Raw genomic sequence first — 22,467 nt, 5'->3', positions numbered from 1 at the left:
AGGTAATGGAGAGCAACAGATTATACTCCAGGTTTGAACAAAGGCAATCTGGTACATAGCAATTCTGCTTAGCCACTCAGGGAAGCCCAAACATGTTTGGAAAATGTTACTGTTTAGATCTGTTTCATTTATGATAACAGTGGGCTGTTCATAACCAAGAATCATTGTGCAATGTGAATATTAAGGTTATTGGATCTCAGATGAGAAAACAATTATGTATCTGTTCCGTAAGAATTTGTACTGAGTGCTTGACTCCATAGTATAAAAGCACTGTCTTTGGTACCAGTCAATACTGGACTCAACTCCTAGTTCATTTTTTTTTTAAAGATTTATTTTCATTTTATTGGAAAGGCAGATATACAGAGAGGAGGAAACACAGAAAGATCTTCCATCCTCTGGTTCATTCCCCAAGTGACCCAACTACTGGAACTGAGCTAATCCGAACCCAGGAGCCAGGGGCTTCCTTGAGGTCTCCCATGAAAGCACAGGTCTCAAGGCCCTGGGTCATCCGTGGCTGCTTTTCCAGCCACAGGCAGTGGAACAGCTGGGACTAGAACTGGCACCCACATGGGATCCCGGCATGTGCAGGGTGAGGACTTTAGCCACTAGGCTGCAATGATAGGTCCAACTCCTATTTCTACTGGTTCCTCAAATATAGTTAAATATTAGCTTTATTGGTGTCCAAACTTAAAAAAAAAAAGATATGTGGAGTCAACAGACATGAAACACAGAACATTTCAAGGAAAACTGTGTCACTAAATTATTTTGTGATTTTGTTAAAAATGTTTTTGTCTTTTGTGTACCATGTTGTTTGTTAAAAGCAATAATTGCAAAAAATAAGACCATAATCATTTCATTAAGGCAATATGATGATAGGTTAAGATTTTATTCATTCACATAATAAGGAAACCAGCAGATGTCACACCCGGTACCAGCATGTGTCAGCGAAATTATTGCTGATGACACAGTTCTATTACATATGAGCCCCTAGAGAAAGACAGGAGTGTTCCATGTAATAGTACCTGTTTCCCTTCTTTGTACACAAATTCAATATTTTTCTACCTTGCATTCAAAATGAATCTTTCACAAGTTTGTAGAACAGAGACAACATTTTAAATTTTAATAAATCTGAGCTAGTTTCTCTTTTTATTTGAATCTGAGGGGGGTTTTCCTTGTTTATTTTTATCCATGAAGTCATAATATGTTTATAATTAAATTCTTATCTTCCTTCTGCAAAATAGGAAAGCATCACCAAGTAGTGATTGGGAAGAGACGGATTCACAACAAAATAAAATACTCAAAAAAGTGCAATTGTAGAGCGTTGGAACCCTGCGCATGTGTGGAAAGCACAGAACAACCCCCTGGCTCCTGCTTTTGGATCAGCTCAAGCCCAGGGCATTGTGGAAATTTGTGGAGTGAAGGAACAAATGGAAAATCTTTTTCCCTCTGTCTCTCTCTCTCTCTTTCTCTCTGTATATCTGTATTTCCAATAAAAATAAATAATTTTTAAGTATAATCATTGCTCCTAAGGCCCAGTTACAATCCCTTTACCTCACTTTTATTGTCACTGGGTAGGACTTTGAATATTGTGCTGATGTTTGTTCGTGAAGGTACAACTTCCTGCTCCTTAGCAACCTATATGCTCCTATGGCATAAGGCCACTGGCTGTTGCTACTCCTCCTATTTTGTCCCAAGTGTCCTGATCCCTTGCCTTTGCTTATTAATAATGTCTAGCAAAGCCCAAGTTCCTAAAACTTACTTTTTGACCTTGGTCCTCAATTCAGTTCTAGTGTGTTTTTTTTTCTCCCATTGATGTTACTTTAGACAAAGTATGAAGGAGATTTACTGCATGTGAAATCCTCATCTCCCCACCTGTATCGTGAAAAGAAATAATGCGTGTACGTACGACAGAAACTCAGAATCCCTTGAGCAGAGCATAATACCCAGAAACAGGAAAAGTTAGATTTCACACGTGTGAGCATTGCATATGCACATGTCAGTGTTCTTACCTGAGCTCTCAGGATCAGTAGTTCAGTGTATATGACTGCCACAATCATGACAAGAAATAATTACTGAACTATTTCTCAAGTGTAATCTTGGGAAAATGTATGTATCAGAAAGTGTAAGGTGAGAAATTCTGTAAAAATAGGAGACTAAGACAAAGGTTGGTAGATGGGGTTTGGGATTCAGTCAACAAATCTAGACCAGGATAAGCTCATCTCGTTAGATATACATGATGAGTAAGTCTATCCTCCTTGTTTGTATGATTAGATCACACTTGGTGAATTCAGGTTTGATTTAAGCAGAAGACAGAATTAAGTAGCACACTGTACAATATGGGATATAGAGAATACAGCTGATAATGCAGCAAAGTTATTAGGCTCTACATTAACTCAGTCGCTATGCTGGTCTCTGATCCATGTAAAGATTCTAGGGCTGTGAAAAACATATTTCAAGGGGAATATTTTAATTTTAAGTTAGCAGGGGGTTTTGCCCAAGACCCAGATGGAAGATGTCAAGAAAATAAACTTGTCCCCCACCTCCTCCTCACCCCCTGTGGATTAACAAATCTACACCACTGAGTTTGTTTATTCTAAAGTGGATAAGCATGTGCTCACCACCAATGAAACATTGCCAGTTTCACACTCCAATGACTCTTGGACCATCTGTCCAGGTATTGAGAATTTTGAATCCTCGCTCTGTCCATGAAAAGTAGTGGTCCTGGTTGATCTTTTGAAATCTTTCATCATAGTCTCCTGACAAAACTGATGAAGAAAGGGTTCCAGGTTCTATGTTGAAAATGCCAAGAACCATGAAGGACATCAAACTATGAGAAAATTTGTGGGGTCAACTGAAACGATCTGAAATATATGAATTGCCTTAGAACAATGCTCCCTAAGCACCTAAACTGGTAATTGAACATATGTTGAGACCACTTTTCAGTGAGCTCTACTGAGTGTTATAGAAAAGATGAGTAAAATCAATCCTTCCATTCAGGTTTCTAGCAGAATTGAAGGCATGAGAAAATATTCAGGATGCAAAACCAAAGAAATCACTCTCAGTCTACGGCCATACCACCCTGAACGCGCCGGATCTCGTCTGATCTCTGAAGCTAAGCAGGGTCGGACCTGGTTAGTACTTGGATTGGAGAAATCGCTCTCACAAAAGAAACTATACAGATGAAGTGAGCGAGATGGAATGGCAAAATATGACGTTGTTGAGGACAGATCGGAATGTCAGTGGAACCTGACAAAATTCTTACAAGCACTGAGGTTGTTCGCACCTGTTAAATGGAACTGACATTCCAGCATGTCCTCAACAATGTCATATTTTACCATCCCGTCTCATCCACTTCCTCTGTGGTTTCTTTTGTGAGAATGACTTCCTTCTGTTCAGGTTGAATTTACACTCTTGTGCTGGTCATGATGTCAACGGGAGACACTTAATGATTTTACATCACATTACTAATTCTATCCTCTTCTTTCTTATTCTAGAATCCACTGGAGAATTGCAAATAAAGAGGGAGAAATCCCCTTGAATCTTCAGACAGGTATTTGTAACAAAGATAAATGATTTCCAATTTTAATGATTTAATGATTATTATTACCTATCAATAGCTGCACACCACAAAGTTAAATAATGGTAAATAGTTACAAAATACTGACACACTTTTGAATCTTTTGAGGGCTTTTTTCTGCCCTCCTTTGGCTTAGAATTTAAAAAACGGGAATAACAATCTGAAAAGACAGTAGAATAATATTATAACTGTGCTTATTTAAAAATATATGTAGGAGATATATTCAGCTATATTACTGAAAACTGACATCAAAGTATGTGTCATTTGGTTTAAGGATATAATTTGAAATACAATTCTAAGCATTCATACACAAATGGACCTCTATGTAACAGAATAAACAATTTGCAATAGGTTAGTTTGTGATTAAGCAAAATGATTTGATAGCAATATTTAGTAGCTCCTCCGCATCATTAACTTCTCAATGATGACATCTCAACAACTATGGAAGCAGAACAGATCAAACAAGAACAGTCTACATCTTTGCTAACGACTGAACACTCTATATCACAACGTGAAAATAGCCATATTGGAGTAGCTCAACAATTTCAAGATTCTCTCCATTAAATCCAACTCACCTGCCCCAGCTTGGCTTTAGTGTGCATGAAGCAGCTTGTTGTCATAGAAAGACCATGAGTCTATGAGACAGGCAATTCTAAGGTTAAAATATTTCATGCATGAGTTAATTGTATTCTGTAGGTATCATCTTTCTGCTTAAGAACGGAGCAGCACTTTTATCGAGTATTAAATGTTTGTCTTGATTTTGTCTCCTGAAACTTAAACCCATTAACTCCTTGTATCCCTAAAATACCATTTGTAGATTAAGAATGATATTGGATCAACATCTACAGAATAGACACTCTTTGCATGCTGTCTCAATTTTGTATTCACTTGGAATTAATTCATCAGTGTAATATGATCCAACTAGAGAGCTATGGTGACTGAGGAGGGAAAAAAAAAACCCTCCTGTTCAGGAATTTCTTGATGAATGTATTAATGGAGCAACCCCAAAAATATTCACTTCTCCTTTGCTTGATATACTTCATGCCCCCCTCCACCTACACCTGATATGATAAACAGGTCTACAGCACCCGTTTCAGATACATAGAAATGTAAATAAATAAATAAATCGATTCCCAGAGCCAGCTTGGAGGAACGTTTGATAATCTGAACCATTACGAAGGTGAAATTTCATTACACAGATGGTGACATCCTGATGTCTATCATCAAAACACAGCAGGTAGAAACTATCAGCCAGGCCCATTCCCTTCTATAAAATTACACTTATATTAATGTCACTCCAGATTTCATTATGCGGAAAATGATATTGCACAGGTCTGCAGCACTAGGGGGCCGGTGGGGACTGGGGAGTACAGGGGTGTCGGAGGGAAAAATCACGGGACAGAGGAGGGAGAGTGACTGTGCAGAGACTGTGGCAATAAATTCAAATGAAGACTGCCAACGACTGTCAAATAGACACAAAACAGGCATAAGTCTGTGTGTGTGTGTGTGTGTGTGTGTGTGTGCATATATATTTTAAACCTCATAGATTCTTCTGCCAGTTCATGCTGTCTCTTGATTGACTTGCCTCCAGACGTCCTCCACAGCTCCCTGATGGAATGTTTAAAAGGCCCTCCTGTGGGAAGCAGGGAAACTTACAGTTAATTCCTCTTAATGAAGGATGACAGGCATCTCCATTTAGCCAACAAGATTTTACAAGAGTCCAAGAAAACGCCCCTGTGTTTGAAATGCATGCCTCTACCCCATCCTGCCTTTCTATCCTGCCTTGCTCTTTCTCTGTCACTTTTGCACACTCACATACACAACCACACAAACTCACACACAAGCTACAGCATACATGTGAGCACCATGAAATTAACAGCAGAACAAATTTAAAAGCAAATGAAAACACTTAGCTTCTTTATATATGGTCACTCTTGTATTAAATAAGGAAAGAATGGCAAGAGTGTTGTGAGGTAGCAGGCAAAGTCAGCATCTCCATAGCCAACATCCACTGTGGTACATCAGTTCTGTTTGTGATTCCTGTTGCCCACTTCTGAACTATCTCCCCTGGCAAAATGCAGTGATGTCTAACAATACGGGAGATGTATATGCTTGTCCCTCCAACAAATTGAAACTTGAAAATATGCATTATTGCTTGTAGGTAACTTTTTTCTTTTCTGAATATGCATATTTATTTGAGAGGCAGAGGGGGGAGGGAGAGAGAAGAGAGAGAGAGAGAAGAGAGGGTGAGAGAGAGAGAGAGGGAGAAGAGAGATAGGAGAGCTCTTACCCGCTGCATCACTCCATACATGTCCACAATAACCAGGCTTGCATCTGACCAAGCCAGTGTTAGGAATGAATCTATGTCTTTAGTGTACATGTCAGAAACGTGATTGCTTGAGCCATCAGCACTGCCTCCCAGAAGCTACCTCAACAGGAACCTGGAGAGGGGAGCCAGAGCCAGGTATCTAATCCAGAGTGTTTATTTTTATTGGGAAGGTAAATTTACCTGAGAAGAGGAGAAACAGACAGGAAAATTTTCACCTGTTGGTTCACGCCCCATGTGGCCACAATGGCCAAAGCTAGGCATCTAATCCAGAGTGTTTATTTTTACTGGGAAGGTAAATTTACCTGAGAAGAGGAGAAACAGGAAAATTTCCACCTGTTGGTTCACGCCCCATGTGGCCACAGTGGCCGAAGCTGAGCTGAGCAGAAGTCATACGGCAAGAGCAGGGACAGGATGGAAAGTGGAGAGGCCAGGAAACAAGCAAGTGCTCAATAGGGTTGCTGCTTTGGGAGATGAGGATTTTCCATTTGATCTGCTGCACACCCTGGGACAAAGCATCTTAACTGGCATCCAACCCTCCAACACTCCCACCACCCGCAATATATAAAAACGTTTTGCAGTTAAGTTTCATGTCCTATTTTTAATCTAATTTGCTAGTTCTTTGACATATGGAACCACTTGCCCCATTGACAGGTCTAAGTCTCTAGTCCTTTGTACCCTAAGTTTATCAGATTGTCCCTGCTTGAAGAACAGCAATCATGCAGAACCTGATTTGAAATCTAGCCATTGTTAAAATAATCTTAAACAGCAGGCATCTTTTGACGTGTCTGAAAAAACTTTTGTTTGCACATAGTTTGAGTTCCACTATTTTCTTCTCTGTATGTGTAATAATTACATGGAATTCCTCAGGCTTTCACATATAACTTATAATGTCCACATGTTATGACATGCTTTCACTCTATTATCCAGAACACTAATACTAAGCTACATAGTACCTATAAAAGGAATGGTTGACACAGGCAATAGAATACCCAAGATTTCTATAGAATAATTTATTCTAGGAAGGGCTTTATTTTTAAATTCCTTAATGCTTATAACCTTATACATATGCATGTATATCTTATAAATCTTTTGTTTCCTCTCATTTTGCTTTGAAGTTTCAGAAACCGTAATCCTTCTCAGTTACTCCTTTTCTGAAATAATTTCATGCCTCAAGATTAAACAATTATAATGTCATTTTCTAACTGCATGGGCTCCTCAGGTGGTCTTCCTGGGGTTCCTTCATCTGTTTTTCACACTTCTTTTACAGGAAATTGAATGAATTAAATGACCATAACTACAATCTAGCTTTAAACTACATGTTACAAAACTTTACAAAATATCAGTATTTAATGGATGCAATCCTCTCTTAAGTTTTCAAACTTTATTATACCTACAAATTAAATTATATGGATGGTCATTGATTCTCCAGCAGAAAATTCACAGAGGTTTCAGTTTGTTGTTCTTAGAGAACATTTTGGAATCCCAATTTTAAAAGGTTCTTGTTTATTTGATTTTTACTTAAGAGCAAAGAGAAAGAGCCTCCATCTGTGGCTTTACTTTCCATGTGCCTAAGAGAATACTTTCCAATTACTGTTTCACTCCTTCAGTACCTGGGTCAGGATTAAACCTGGACTCTAGAATTCATTTTGTGTCTTCATGTGTGTGGTAGGAACGCAAGCATGTGAGTCCTCAGTTGGTGTCTCCATCTCTCCTGTGAGGAAGCTTAATTTAAAGTAGAGAAGGGACACAAACTCAGTACCCCAGCATCCCAAGAAGAGTTTTAAACACTGTGCCGTAATTTCATCCCTGGAATCCCAATTTTATCAGGTCTAGACTTCTTGGTTGGTGTTGTGCAGAGCACATTATGAAAAGAAAAGTGATCAGTTAAATAGAATGACGTAAACATCTAAGATAAATTACTGACAAAATATCTGTGAATTAGTGATCCAGTTTCTTCCTCTATTGCCTGTGACTTTTTATCTTTACAAAAATTACCCAATTTCAAAGTATATTCCACTAGACTTATTTCAGTATTTTTCATATAATATTAACTACAAAAATTGTCTACTCTCCCAGTCAACATTGCAATTCACTACTACTTAACCTCAAAGCTCGCTTTATTTGTTACATGTATAATTCAGGTTCAGAAAGATGAGATTGACATCTTCAACATGTGTTTCTAAATCCAAATCAGTCTTCAATTAGTGGAACATGCATGTTTAGCAATTGTTTTGTCCTTTAATTATTCTAGCACTGTCCTGACCCAATATAAAATTCTCACATCACCCTGTCCGTTACCCAATCTCTTAAAAAAAATCTTAAGTCTATTATTTAATTTTATTTTTATTTGAAAGGGAGAGTTACAGAGAGATCTTTCATCTGCTGGTTCACTCCCCAAATGGTTGCAATGACTAGAATTGGGTTAATCTGAATAAAAAGGTCAGGAGTTTGTTCTGGGTCTCTAATACAAGTGCAAGGGTCCAGGTTCTTGAGCCCTCATCCACTACTTTCTCAGCCCATAAGCAGGGCGCTGTATCACAAGTGGTGTCACTGGGGTAGGAACTGGTGCCAGTAAGGCACACTGGCACCACAGGTGGAGTCTACCCCATGGCTCCAGCACCTACACAATTTCTGAGAACACACACACAATACACCATATACACACAGATATCCTCATTCCAAACTTTACTGTGCTGTGCCCTAGGCTTATTTCTTGGTTTTGTTCAAAGCAGCATCAACCTTTTCTGTATGTCAGTATAACAGAGGCCTCCCTTGAGAAAAGACTGAACACAATGTATGCCATTCATGAAAATTATGGGGTTAAGTAAACTCACTTAATTTGAATGGGACTTCTCAGTGAGAAAATAGATTACAACCCAGTTGAGATAAAATATAGATGCAATAAAATACATGCATTTTTGAGCATAATTTTGATGAACTTTGATAACTATATATATATACACTTATTTATTTTGTTATGATCACTATTGATTTATGAAAAACGTTTCAGTCAACTCCCTAAATATCGTGTTTCCTCAAGTTCACTTAGTCCTCCCTGGTTTCAAGGCACCAGGCAAATATGTATCTTATTATAATCAGTCCATTACTTTATAATTTCACATAAATGTAATTGTAAAAAGCATCTTTTTTTAAGTTGACATCTTTATCTGCACACAGATATAAAAAGGCAGCCATGTATCTTTATTTATCTGTGATTTGTTGTGTTCCTTTTTGCTTCATAGCATTCTACTATGTGGAAGTACCACGTTGTTTGACTATTGATGGAATTTTAGTTTAGGTAAACATCATGCATAAAACTACTACAAACATCTGAGAAAACTTGAGGATATTCTTTATTTGAGGATGTTTTCATTTCTGTTAGGTAGATACACAAGAAATTCCTGAGTTATATGTTGTGTACATTTTATTTTATGGGAAAATATGGATTTTTTTCCCTAAGTACTTTTATATGTTACATTACCAGCTTATACAGAAAATGTATTTGGTACATATTTGGCATCCTCTAGCCAATATTTCAGTTTAAGCCATCATGTGATTGTATAGTGATTTCTTCTGTTTCATGGACACAGTTTAGTGTTGCACAAGGCTTCATGAGTGAAATTCCAATCCCCTTAGTGAGGTATTTAGAGGGTAGACACTTCATCTAACTATGGTGGTTAGACAGGAGCCTTTGGAAAGTGATTAGGAAGGTCGTTAGAGTGGAGCCCTCCAGTGAGAAGTGATGACTTTATCAGTAGAGAGACACATGTGGAGATGTGCACATTACTGGTCTCTGAAAGCTTGATGACTGATGCTGCCTAGAAATTCTGCCAGCAAGAAGGCCATCAGGAAATCAAGCTGCTAGTCCTTGCATCTTCAGAACTGTGAATCAAAACCAACTTCTTTTCTTTATAAGGTTAGCTGCCTCAGGTGTTCTGGCACAGTAATGAAAAGCTGAACAAAGATGAATTTTTATTCCTCTGATAATTAATAATCATGTTAGGATAGACTATATTGGATATTTTCTCTTATGAAGTGTTTCTTCAATCTTTGTCCAATTTGGGAGGTTTTATGTTCTCATTTGGGGGTTTGTATATGGCTAATAATGCCAATTATAAATTTTCCTCTTGTTTGTGATATTCAAGCTTCTTAGGGAAAATTTTCTTTAATTTAAAAATTAAAGTCAAATCTTTTCAGTTCTCCTATGCTTCATGGTTTTAGTTTCAGGAAAAATTTTGCAATTCACAAGTCATTATGTGTGCCTCATTCTCCCATCGCTGCCATCCTGCACTGTCCTGAACTTGGGCATATGTATGATTTCAGGAATCTGTTGAAAATCCAAAAAATACCATTTGAGGAAAAGTGTGAGGGGCACAAATGTTTGAGAAATTTTCCAATGTTATCTCAAATATTTAGTTCTGGTGTCTATTTTAAGGTGTATTTTATACGTCACATGAGGTGGAGGTCAACATACCTACATACAACATTGGCCTGTTGAATCAGCCTGTCAACTGTCACAGAAACATTTGATCATCTGCAAAAGTGCTTCAAAATATCCATGGAAAAAGAGAATGAGAAGATTTTTGTTATGTTGCAGATAATTTTTGAAATTGTGCATCTTTTTTCAATGTGTATATTTCCCATGCAATTTTGAAGATCCCTTATATATATTTTTCTACTTCCAAAATGCCATCTTTTCTTGTCCATTTTACTTCAATTATACATGAACAAAGATGCTTAAGGGGCATCTAATATTGTACTGAGTTTTCTATCCCACATGTTTCCAGTAAACACAGTCAAACATCAAAATTTATTGGATTAGTGTTTAACATTTTAGACTAAATATGTACTCTAAGTTGCGGTATAACACGATGATTGATTATCCAGAGAATGCTAACAATTTGTTTTTTTTATCTATGGTTTATTTACATAATCCTACATATGGGAACATTGGTTGAATAATTCACAGTTATTTTGGTTTCAGGAGTCATTGGATAAATTGTTCAGACAGTTTCAAAGCAGAAGTAAATAATGATCTGTCAGATGACAGACACAAGGTCTAGTTTTGTGACACAGTGGGTAAAGCCTTTGTGTGTGATACCTGCAACTCACATAGACACGTGCTCATGCTCCACTTTCTATTCCATCCTATGCTAATGGCCTCAGAAAAGCAGTGGGATAGGTTCCAAGTACTTGGGCCCATGCTATTGATGTAGCAGACCTGGTTGGAGTTCTTGATTTCTGGTTCAATCTTGTTCATTGTTTCCACACAGGAAGTGAAACAATGGATATAAAATCTCTCTCTTTTTCTGTGTGTGTCTCTTCCTCGCTCAAGTTTTCTCAACTCAGATCTTCAAACAAACAAATGTTTCCTAAAACATGACTGGTATAGAAGACGACGTTGTAGCATGTTGAGTAGGACCCCTACTTGTAATCCTGGTATCCCATATGAGTGCAAGTTGGAGTCCCAACATGATCCATGTTCAAATCAGCTCCTTCATAGTATCCTAGGAGAACTGCTGGAAGATGGCTTAAGTGGTTCATACTCTGCCACCAAGTGACTGACCCAGAAGAAACTGTTGGTTCCTAGCTTGGGCCTGGCTCCACCATGACCATTACCTTTGAATCAGTGAACCAGTGATGGGTAGATCTCTCTCTGTCTCTTTCTCTGTAGCTCTGCATTTCAAGCCAATACCAAAATACGTAGTTTTGTCATTGTTGTTTGTTTTTGTTAGTTTCATTTTTTAAAAAATAACAGATACAAGACTCTTTTTCTTATGGCAGAAATTATCAGACAGGGCTTAACATAGATCCAAAGAACTTAAACCACAAGCACATCTCTAGTCTCTCCAGAAAAGATAGCACCATCTCTTGTTTCATTATTGCAGGACTTTCTGGTTGAAACATTATAGTGCTTTCTTCATGGACCATCCATAAAACAATGTGCTCAAAGTATACCATTTAATCGAGTATGGGCACTTCTAAGTATGGATGCTACATGCACAGGCTACTTCCTCTTGAACCTGACCCTGCATTCATATGACAATTTAAATTGTCTCAATTTTATAGATGAACACACCCGGAACACATTTGTAACTCAGTTTCTATACACCTATGAAAGGAACAGCATGAAGATGGGATGGAGGTTTCCTGTGCTTTGGAGAACACCAGCCAATAGAGTTTGTGTTCTGAACCCCATGGTATTATTACATGTAATGGAATGATCTGTGCTGAGAAAAAAATGTAAAGAACATATAGGCAGAAGAGATTATAGATAAATATCACTGAACCCCTTCTGGAGAACAAGAAACAGTGGATTGGGTAGTCAATAGCAAACGTCCTTGGATGACTAGGCAACTTGAGTATCAACACGCTTGACACTGGGTCCATAGAACGCCTACTGGAATTACTTAAGGTGCATGCCAGAATTCAGATCCCTGAGCTTTAAAAAGGCCTATATAAAAACAGCATTCCCAGTATCCAAACTGGAAACATGTATGTCAATAAAATTCATGATGAATAGTCCTTCTGTTTATTCATTCTTATGCAGCCTGTAGCAACTGCTACTGACAATTAGATTTTGAGACCCAGAATGGCCACTTCTTCCAGGTCATAGAACAAAAATGGTGAGTATTGTGAATATGGCATACGTGGTAACTATTTCAAAATCATAATAAACAAAATACAGATTGTGAGGATAGCAATGGTGGAAAAATAAGATATAGATAGAATCTATTTAAAAAAAAAGAAATCATGATTGAAGGTGACTCCATTCTAAGGTAATTGCAAGCATGGACAGTCTTAGGTATAAGTGTTTACAAAGAAGCAAAAGGGATGGAACTCTTCTAAAAGAGATATTAACAGGAACAAATTGTACTTCGATGAATTTTTGCAGTCTCACCTCCACCATAGCCCCAAGTAATAAATCATTCTCTTATCATTTTTTTCTCAATGTATATTCATTTTGCATTTTCTCCTAAAAGAAAGTAAACATGGAGAGGGGGAAAAAGAACCAAAATAAGGAGATAAAATCAGCACCGCGTCTTTTGCTTGGATGCCGCGGAAGGCTCTGCTCCATCACTCTGCCTTTGGAGCTGCTTCCTCTCACTGGGGGGAACACAGGGGAGCATGTTTGTCTGCCCAGTGTGGCATCAAACACTCAGCCTCTCCTCCGAGAGGCTTTGTTGGCAGTCACACATGGATCCGCTCCAGGACTGTCAGATTTCAGACCCCTGGAGAGAAGTGAGATTTGCAAAGGGCAGGGAAGATTGGCAAAAATATTGACTTTGATATTTCATCACTTCACATTTCCAAAGAGTAGAAATGCACTGACAACTGCACCTTTTCTAATCAGATGCTTCCGGAGGTTCTCGGCGCAGCACACACCCCAGAGGCTGTAATACCAACAAAGCCCGGCACAGAATGATTTATATTAAGGCAAAATAATCAGCTGCATTTCTGCTTCTCTCCCTGCTTGATTTCTCCTGTTCTTCTGTTTGGGTACCACTTTACAGCTTCCTATTATGAGATTTCTTCTGGCTATTTTTCCATGCTATTTTGACCTCATTTGTCTTTTGAGGGTGTAGCTATCTTCCTTGACTGTTGAGTTCTGCATGATGACATGCAGCACCCTAAATTATTTAACCTCCATCTCCTGAGGAGAAATAGTAAATATTATTTAGTGCTTTGGAGGATGTATTTATCTGGACACTCTATGACTATGCTTGGGGTTGTGTATTCTGAAAGAAGTGATCTGTAAAGTGTATGAACTTATTTTAAAGAGGCAGCTGGAAGAAAGCAAAATCAAGCTTCTGTTATCATTTTTATTATTTTTTTTAATCTGAGAGAACTTGGTGCAAAGGAACAACGGAAGTTGTTTTTCAGAATGATGTGAAGGAATAGTTTAATCTTTGCCTATTGCTTTTCTAATGTAGCTTGTTCTTTCTTGTCTGGGCTGGAGATTATCAAAGCTTCTTGAACATCTTTAACTTCTTATTAGAACTTATACATAAGTATCTGTCTCACATAAGACGTATGAGTTTTGTTTATTGTGTTTTTCAACCCCCTGCAAAGTGGCTGCTAGGTTTGTCATGTATCAGGTGTACAATGTTTTCTTTTCCCTCACTGGAATATGTGACTCATGATTGGAATTGAAATTTTTACCTTTGGTGTTTTCTGGTGCTATTATCTTTCTAAATTGTGTCTCCTAGCATTTGCCTTTTATTCCGGCATCAGTTCGAACCTGATTTCCTCTCTCCACTTCAAGATATCTCTTTACTGGGACTTGTTTTACCATCTGATCCATCTTGATAATGAGAATAGAAATTCTACTTAACATCTGGGAAGTTGCTGCAAAGCTAAAAGGAGAAAATGTTTTATTTAATACAGGCCTGGTACACAGTAAGCTTTAACTATATACAATCTAGTATTACATGCAAAAGTACATCCAGCTTACATTATTTGGATTATTTGGATTTATATCTGACTTAAGGTTCATCTCAAATCACTTAAGGCATAGCCTTGGAAAAAGCACCTGTGAGCAACATTTCTTACTCCCAACCACTCATAAAGAAACATCACCCTAAATAGGTAGTCTGATTTTTTGAGTGGCTTAGAAGTCATTCATAAGACATAATCCAATCCAACCTGCACCTTATTGGGGAAATATGATAAAGGCTTTATTGGTTGGAGAATTATTATAATTATTTTTCTGTGTACTGTCCCCTTGGGTAAGTGCAGATGACCACTCTGTGGGTTAAACCACAATGATTGTGGCATCTTCAACCCATCAGGTGGCCATTTTTCTTGTTGCACACTGCCATTGACATGATTATCAATCCAGGGAAAGCTCCCTCAAGAATCCACACATACAACTTTAGCAGTCTATTTTTGTGTTGTGTACAACACATTTTGTGTCCAAGAGTCCCTTCAAAGACATTATTACCTGAGTTCCAAAAAGCAAAAACAAAAAACAGGGCTGAAGAATGGCGAAGAAGCTCAGGCCAAACAGAGAGTATCTGAGGCATGAATTTTATCAGGAAATATTTCCATTTTAGAAAACAGAAAACCAGAGACAGCAGAACAGTTTTTTTCTGAAGTCATGAAGCCTGCCAGTCCTAGTGATGGCACTGGGTAGAGCACTCCTTCTCCCATCTGTTTCCTTTCATTTGAAATCTGAGAGAATTACCATCCCTGGGTCCCAAAACACAGAAGAAATAGATGAAATGCACATGGGAACCAAAGGTCAGGGATGTTGATCTAATGCAATTGAGTTTGATAAGCTTTTGGGTACTGGCACCTTAGAAAACTTACTCCACATGTTGGCTTTCTGATTCCTTCCACTGTGGCTTTTCTCTATTGTTCTCAAATGCACATAATTATGGTTTTCATAGCCTTTCATCTCACACTTATTAAAACTTATTTTCCAAAGCTACCATCTGGAAAGAATTTGGAAATGCCAGTCTCAAAGAAGCCATTGCCTCAGGTGAATTTACATTTGAAGAAGGCACAATGATGGTGGGATTTGAGCCATTATAAATGGCTGTGGTAGAACAACTTAGAGCAAGGAAGCTGGTCAAATTAAACCCTCTGGAAAATTAAGCTTGATCATCTGCTCTTCCATATCTCTGTGATTCCTGGGGCAAGAGTACAATTGAAATCCCATGTAGCATATGCTTACATATCATATTTTTAATAAATAAATCTAGTAAACTGTGAAATTATATATGATACCCCTAATTTTTAATAGCTTCTTTACAATCTGGAAATGTCCCTTGGCTGTGGCATTTTATCATGTTTTAGTCTTCTGTGTCAGCACAGTCCCTCACTCTTAGGAGCTAAGTGCCGTGGCAACAGTCAGAGGAAGACTGAATGAAGAGACCTTGGAAGTGTGACAATTTTGTCTAAGATCCCAGAGACTTGAAACATTGTCTAGAAAAGGAGCAAAAGTTCGTATGAGCATATCTGCACAGTTCCTGGAAAGCTCCCCATTGTGCAGGAGTAGAGGACAGAGGATGTTGGGAAGTGGGTTCCCTGAATTTGATGTCTGGAAAAGGTTTATATTGCCTTTGTGTAGTGATGCGATGCAGCTCAACACCCTCTGCCAGACGGCAAATTTCATGCAAGGTCAAGGGAGAGTTGATAGAATACCGACTTTGACAGTCAAAAACACATAACTTCTGCCAACATGGAAACAAATTTTTTTTCACCTTATTTACATGGGCGACAGAGAGTACAGCTCCAAATGCCCAGCACAGCTAGGGATAAACCACTCCAAATTCAGAATCCAAGAATTCAATTCAGGCCTCCCTTGTGGGTGTCAGGAACCCCAGTGCTAAGGAAACTGTCACTGCCTGAAGCCAGAGCTGGGGCACGGCACTTGGGCACTGCCATGTGATACCCAGGTTTTTAATCAGTGTCTAAACTTTAGGTTAAATACCTGCCCCTGAACAAAATATTGATGTAATGGATAGTTATTCCCATTTACCTTGTCCCAATATTTCTGTTTCCATATTTGAGAAGGGCGACTGAAAAGGATTGAAAAAACTATGATAGGATCAGAAAAAAAAAAAACCCTCCTTGGGCACTTAGAAGCAGCACTGGCTGCTCAAGAAGTAGAAAAATGCAACGGACTCCAGGCACAGTGTCACTCTTGCAACAGATGGGTGGACCGATTTTGTTCATAATCTTGATTTTATAGTTTTTGCTGGATGATTTCTATGTAATTGAGGATAGCGGAAAAGAGCAGAAAGACAAGTGATACTATTTTTAAAGAAAGGACATAAACACAGAATTGTGTGAGGGTCTTAACATTTAAAGACATGAAATATTTGAGAAAATATTATGAAAAGCCTTGCCATAGAAACAGGTAGATCAAAGCCAAATTTAAATCCTTCCCATATTTGGTCAGCAATGAGACACATTTTTTATTTTATTATCTCTTTTCCTTCAGGAGAGGCTCAGTAAATTAAGTAAAACCAACTCCTTTTCTTTTAAAACGGACTTACTCCTTTTACCTGTTTTACAAATTGAACTTCCAGTTAATGGTTTTCCATACTTTGAAAGCCTCTTCTGTTCTGAAGGCTTTTCTAAAAGTGAATCTGAATATTTAACGCTGTCAGTTGCATTTAAGTCTTATATTCCTTAAATCAACATAAAAAAATAACTTCCGGAATCTGCCCTTGGTGATCTTGTCTATCTTGTTTGCTAAGGAGCTTCTCACAATAACCTACTATAAAAACTTCTCTGCTCTAATGCTTTCTTCTCTGCCTCTTTGCATGGGCATACTTTATTCCTCTACCTGAATTATCTTTCTCACACATATTGCCCTTGATTAATTCTATCTATTTGTTTTAAAAAGTAACTCACCTACGATAGACTATTTCAATACTATCCAAGGGAGATTTGTTTGGAATTTGTTTTCCATTAATTGCAGGTACCTATGGCTTTGCTCATTACAACACTTGAATTCTGAAACCAAAGTTCAGAGCCATTAGGTTGAGTCGGTCATGATTATTATTTTTTAAAATATTTATTGATATTTATTGGAAAGTCAGATACACAGGGAGAAGGATAGAAAGATCTTCTGTCCGCTGTTTCACTCCTTAAGTGGATGCAGCCTCCAGAGCTAATCCAAAGGCAATAGCTTCTTTGAGGTTTCCTGTGGGAGTGCAGGGTCTCAAGGCTTTGGGCCATATTCTGCTGCTTTCCTAGGCCACAAACAGGGAGCTGGATCAGAAGTTGGAGTGGCCAGGTCACGAACAGGCATCCATAAGGAATCCTGGCCCGGATACAGGACAAGGACTTAGACGCTAAGCTATCTCACCTGGCCCCCTCATGATTATTCCTAACTAATATCTTTAAACAGCTTGCGTTCAGCTCCTCTCTACTGATAAAAGGCAACTAACAGGTGTTTCAATCTAAAGACATTTGTTTAATTTATTTGGAAACTGGATCTTCAAATACATCGTCTAGCAACTGCTTAATTTTAGAGAAATATGTCAATAGTGATCAACAGTGCTGTGGCAAAAATTTTAGGAGCTTTTTTGGGTATCAAGTGAACTTAGAAGAGAGGCTTGTCTTGAGGTTCTTTTATAAACATCACCAATGATCAAAGTTGCTAGCACCTTGCAACGGCAATGGACAGACAAGCTCACAAAGGGCTTGAATTCCCGATCATCCACAGTTTGTCTCAGACCATCGCACTGACTTCATTGCAATCGCGTTTTATATGAAAGCCAATGACTATAGAATATGCTATGGGGAAAACATTTTAAAAATCAACAAAAAAATGGGATGATACACAGGAGAAATAAGGACCGTTGCTTTTGTCTGTGTCCAGGTATTGTTGCTGCTAATTGTGGGCCTTGCCCAAGCTTTCACTCTCCACTCTTTCCTGCAGAAAGTTGTCAGATTAGTAGCTAAATTTACCATGTAGTCCATAGTTTATACATCATTTGATAACATCTACGTGGGATTATGATGGAATTAGAGGAGAAACATACGACATATGGGAACTGTGAATTTCAAGACAAACAGCATTTAAAATAGCCTGTTAACTAAAGATGTGAAAGACCTCTACGGTGAAAACTATAAATCATTTAAAAAAGAAATAGAAGAAGATCTTGAAAAATGGAGAACCTTACCATGTTCTTGGATTGGCAGGGCCAACATCATCAAAATGGCCATATTACCGAAAGCAATATATAGATTCAACGCAATCCCAATCAAACTCCCAGCAATATTCTTCTCAGAAATAGAAAAGATGATACAGAAGTTCATCTGGAACCACAAAAGACTATGAATAGCTAAAGCTGTCTTGAAAAATAAAAATCAAACCGGAGGAATCACAATTCCAGACCTCAAGACATACTATAGAGCAATGGTTATCAAAACAGTCTGGTACTGGTACAGAAACAGAGAAGAAGATCAGTGGAACAGAATAGAAACACCAGAAGGGGATCCACACATGTATAGTCAACTAATCTTTGACAAGAAAACAGAAAACAATCCAGGTAAAAAACCTGGTCTCTTCAATAAAAGCTGTTGGGACAACTGGATAACAGCTTGCAGAATAAAGAAGCAGGACCTGTACCTGTCGCACTATACAAAAATCAGCTCTAATTGGCTCAAGGACTTAAATCTACACCCAGAAACCATTAAACTACTAAAGGAAAACATAGGAAGCACACTCCAAGATATAGGAACAGGAAAAGACTTTTTAGAAAAGACGCCTAAAATGAACAAATGGGACTATATCAAACTAAAAAGTTTCTGTACAGCAAAAGAAACAATTTAAAAAGTGAAGAAACAACCTACAGAATGGGAAAAAATTTTTGCATTCTACACAAGTGACAGGGGACTAATATCTAGGATCTATAAAGAGCTTCAGAAACCCAAGGATAGTGAAAAAATAAACCCTGTAGCAAAATGGGCAAAGGAAATGAACAGACGTTTCTCAAAAGAACAGATACAAATAGCTAATAAATATATGAAAAGATGCTCAGGCTCTCTAGCCATCAGAGAGATACAAATGAAAACCACCTTGAGGTACCACCTAACTCCTGTGAGACTGGCCTACATTCAGAATTCGAAAAACAACACATGCTGGCGTGGATGTGGGGGAAAAGGTACCCTCCTTCACTGCTGGTGGGAGTGTAGGCTAGTATAACCATTGTGGAAATCCATATGGAGAGTGCTTGGAAAATTGCAAATAAACCTGCTATATGACCCAGCAATCCCGCTCTTAGGAATATACCCAACAGAAGTGAAATCTGCATACAAGAAGGGGATCTGTAATCCTATATTCACAGCAGCACAATCCACAATAGCAATGTCATGGAAACAAACCAGATATGCGTCTAAGGAAGAATGGTTAAAAAAATTGTGGTACATCTATTCAATGGAATATTATTCAGCTGTCAAGAAGAACGATATTATTCTATTCAAAACCAGGTGGTCCCAACTAGAAACTATCGTGCTCAGCGAAATGAGTCAATCACAAAAGAATAAATACCATATATTCTCTCTCATATAAGAAAGCCAACATGGAAAGGTAGAGTTCATCAAGTGCCCATGGAGTTCTGATCTAAATATAGATTGCTGCAAGTCAGGTCCCACGGCAAGAGATGGTGAAAATTCTCTGTTCTAAGCATGTTGGCATTTCATGGATGAAGTAACAGCAGAGTATATTTAGCATGTTGTGAACATGAATATGGCAAATTGGCAGTTTCCGTCAGTTGCTGGCAATAGTTTAGAGTGATGACAAATATTATTTTGATTTTTTTGTGTGTTATTTAGTTATGAGGAAAGTGTATGGTAAGCAGTCCATTTGATGGTTTACTAATTTCCTTGTTGTTGAGAAGTCTGAGTTGATTATGTATTTAATATGATAACCATTTGTGTGCTGTGAATTGCATTAAGAGTTATGTAGGGCAGAGATGATGCTTACTAAATGTACAAAATGGATTGATGAGATTAGCCAGTTAAATCTTTTCACCAGTAAGGCACTCAACAACAGCCCATGAGATATTTTAAAAATGTCAAGTAAATCCTCTTATTTTTGTATCATAGCATCAAATAGCAGTAAAATAAACATGTTAAGATCCTTAATCTACTGCTATGTTTCACTGTAAAATTTACCTTTGTTAAAATTTGCTTCTGTTCAAATTTGTTGAGATCACACGTAAAAGTATCCTAATATTACTTTGGTTGGTATTTTATAATTACTGTATAATATTTTGGGAATGCAAATTTTATTTGAATGTCAACTACAGTTAAGCATGTGCTGTTTGTTTTTCTTGCTCAGGTTTTGTAATTTGATGGAATGTTTTTATTATAGTTTAATAAATGTTTGCTTTATTTAAAAAAAAAAAAAAAACAGCCTGTGATACTATCTGTGAGATCTTAACCAGAGATGGCTTTTAGCGGCCTTGTCAGAACACAATAATTAAATGTGGGTTTGCACGGATCATTTCAGACAGGACCATCCTTGAAATCATATATGTGGGGAGACACAATCACATGATCAGAAGGATGCAGGATCTACATTACCACTCACAAAGGCTTGGTGAACTAGAGAAGTGAGAGGGCAGAACAGCAAACTTGGACTGCAGCATGTGGAAGTAGAAGCCAATATGAGTTGAAGTCCATAGAAGATCTTTCTTAATGAATGTGCCTTGTATATAGATCAAAACTTATCATCTATGTAGAGATAATATTTCACCTGAAGTGGTCACTCCTTGAATCAGCTACATGAACTTGAGATTGAAAATTAGCTAGACTGGCTTGAGCTTGAAAGCTGACTAGGCTAGATTTTTTCATAAACGGTAGTATGTGTAGTCAAAGATTACTCTTCAGTGTTGTCCATCCAGACTGACTTCCCTTGTAATGTGGACTGGAAGTATGAAAAATTTGGCACAGAAGGGAAATGCACAGAATCACAGACAATTGAACACCAAAAAAAAGTCTTCGCCTACTTCACTCCTGGGATGGAAATTATGTTCAAGATTAAGAATGATTTTGTTAATAAAAATAGACACAAGACAGCTGAATAGTACCCTATAGCCATTTTAAGGTGTATAGCAGCCGGTTCTGTATATAAACTAAAATTGAAATGTCAATGAAGTAGTCACAGGATGTGGTTAAGAACTTGCATTTTCTAACATATTGGTCACTCAATACCATTTCAATTAACTCCATAATGTTGTGAATTGTTGTTGATGTTATGCTGTGGCTTAATTGATTGGGATGATATTCTGCCGGCTCTGCTTTTAGACCAGAGATGGTCTCCCCAAGAAACTGTTGAATTGATCTGGACAATACGATGCTGGACTCCATGCATGGTACATGCTTGCAATGAAAGAATCATGACTGGATTTGAACTGTGATACGGCAATAAGGTGGAGTAATCCACCATGGGGGGAGGGTACAGGGAGGGGTTGGGGGAACCTCAGAGCCTATGAAACGATGTCATAAAATAAAATGTAATTTAAAAAATAAAGGAAAAAAAGAATGATTTTGCTGTGGGAGTTTCATAGATGGTGTTCCCAGCTGGATTTTTTTCCAAATTCTTCTCTTAGCAAAAGTAAAAATAAAACAAAAAATACACATAGGTAAGTGGAAGAGGAAGAGAATGATTTATTTAAAGAGATTAAAGTGATAACACACACTCAGAAGGGAATACAGGCAACCTGTTAGAAGAAAAAGGCTCTCATCCATTTTTAATCACTCCCTTTATTGGGCTAGGGTGGCACCCTAACTGAAGACACAATGGGATAGAATTTTAAATGGGTTTAGTGCACCTGGAAAGGTTGCCAGGCATCTCCGCACAGAACACAACCTCTCCATGTTCATCACGATGTCTCCTGCGTGATGGAGCAACTCAGGTGCACCATGGGAAAGTTGACTGCTGGTTTAACACGGGAAGGAGTGAAGCTTTTAACAGCAGCGTTATGATAAAGAGAGTTTTAGAAGCCTGGAAATCTCTTTCCCTCACTAATCCTCTGTGTGATCAATAAAGGTGGATAGAGACTTTAATATGTGGCCTCCCTGATAAGTAAAA

This window comes from Ochotona princeps, chromosome 18 (assembly GCF_030435755.1).
Source record: "Ochotona princeps isolate mOchPri1 chromosome 18, mOchPri1.hap1, whole genome shotgun sequence".
Taxonomy (NCBI): Eukaryota; Metazoa; Chordata; class Mammalia; order Lagomorpha; family Ochotonidae; genus Ochotona; species Ochotona princeps.
This window is presented reverse-complemented; position numbering follows the sequence as displayed.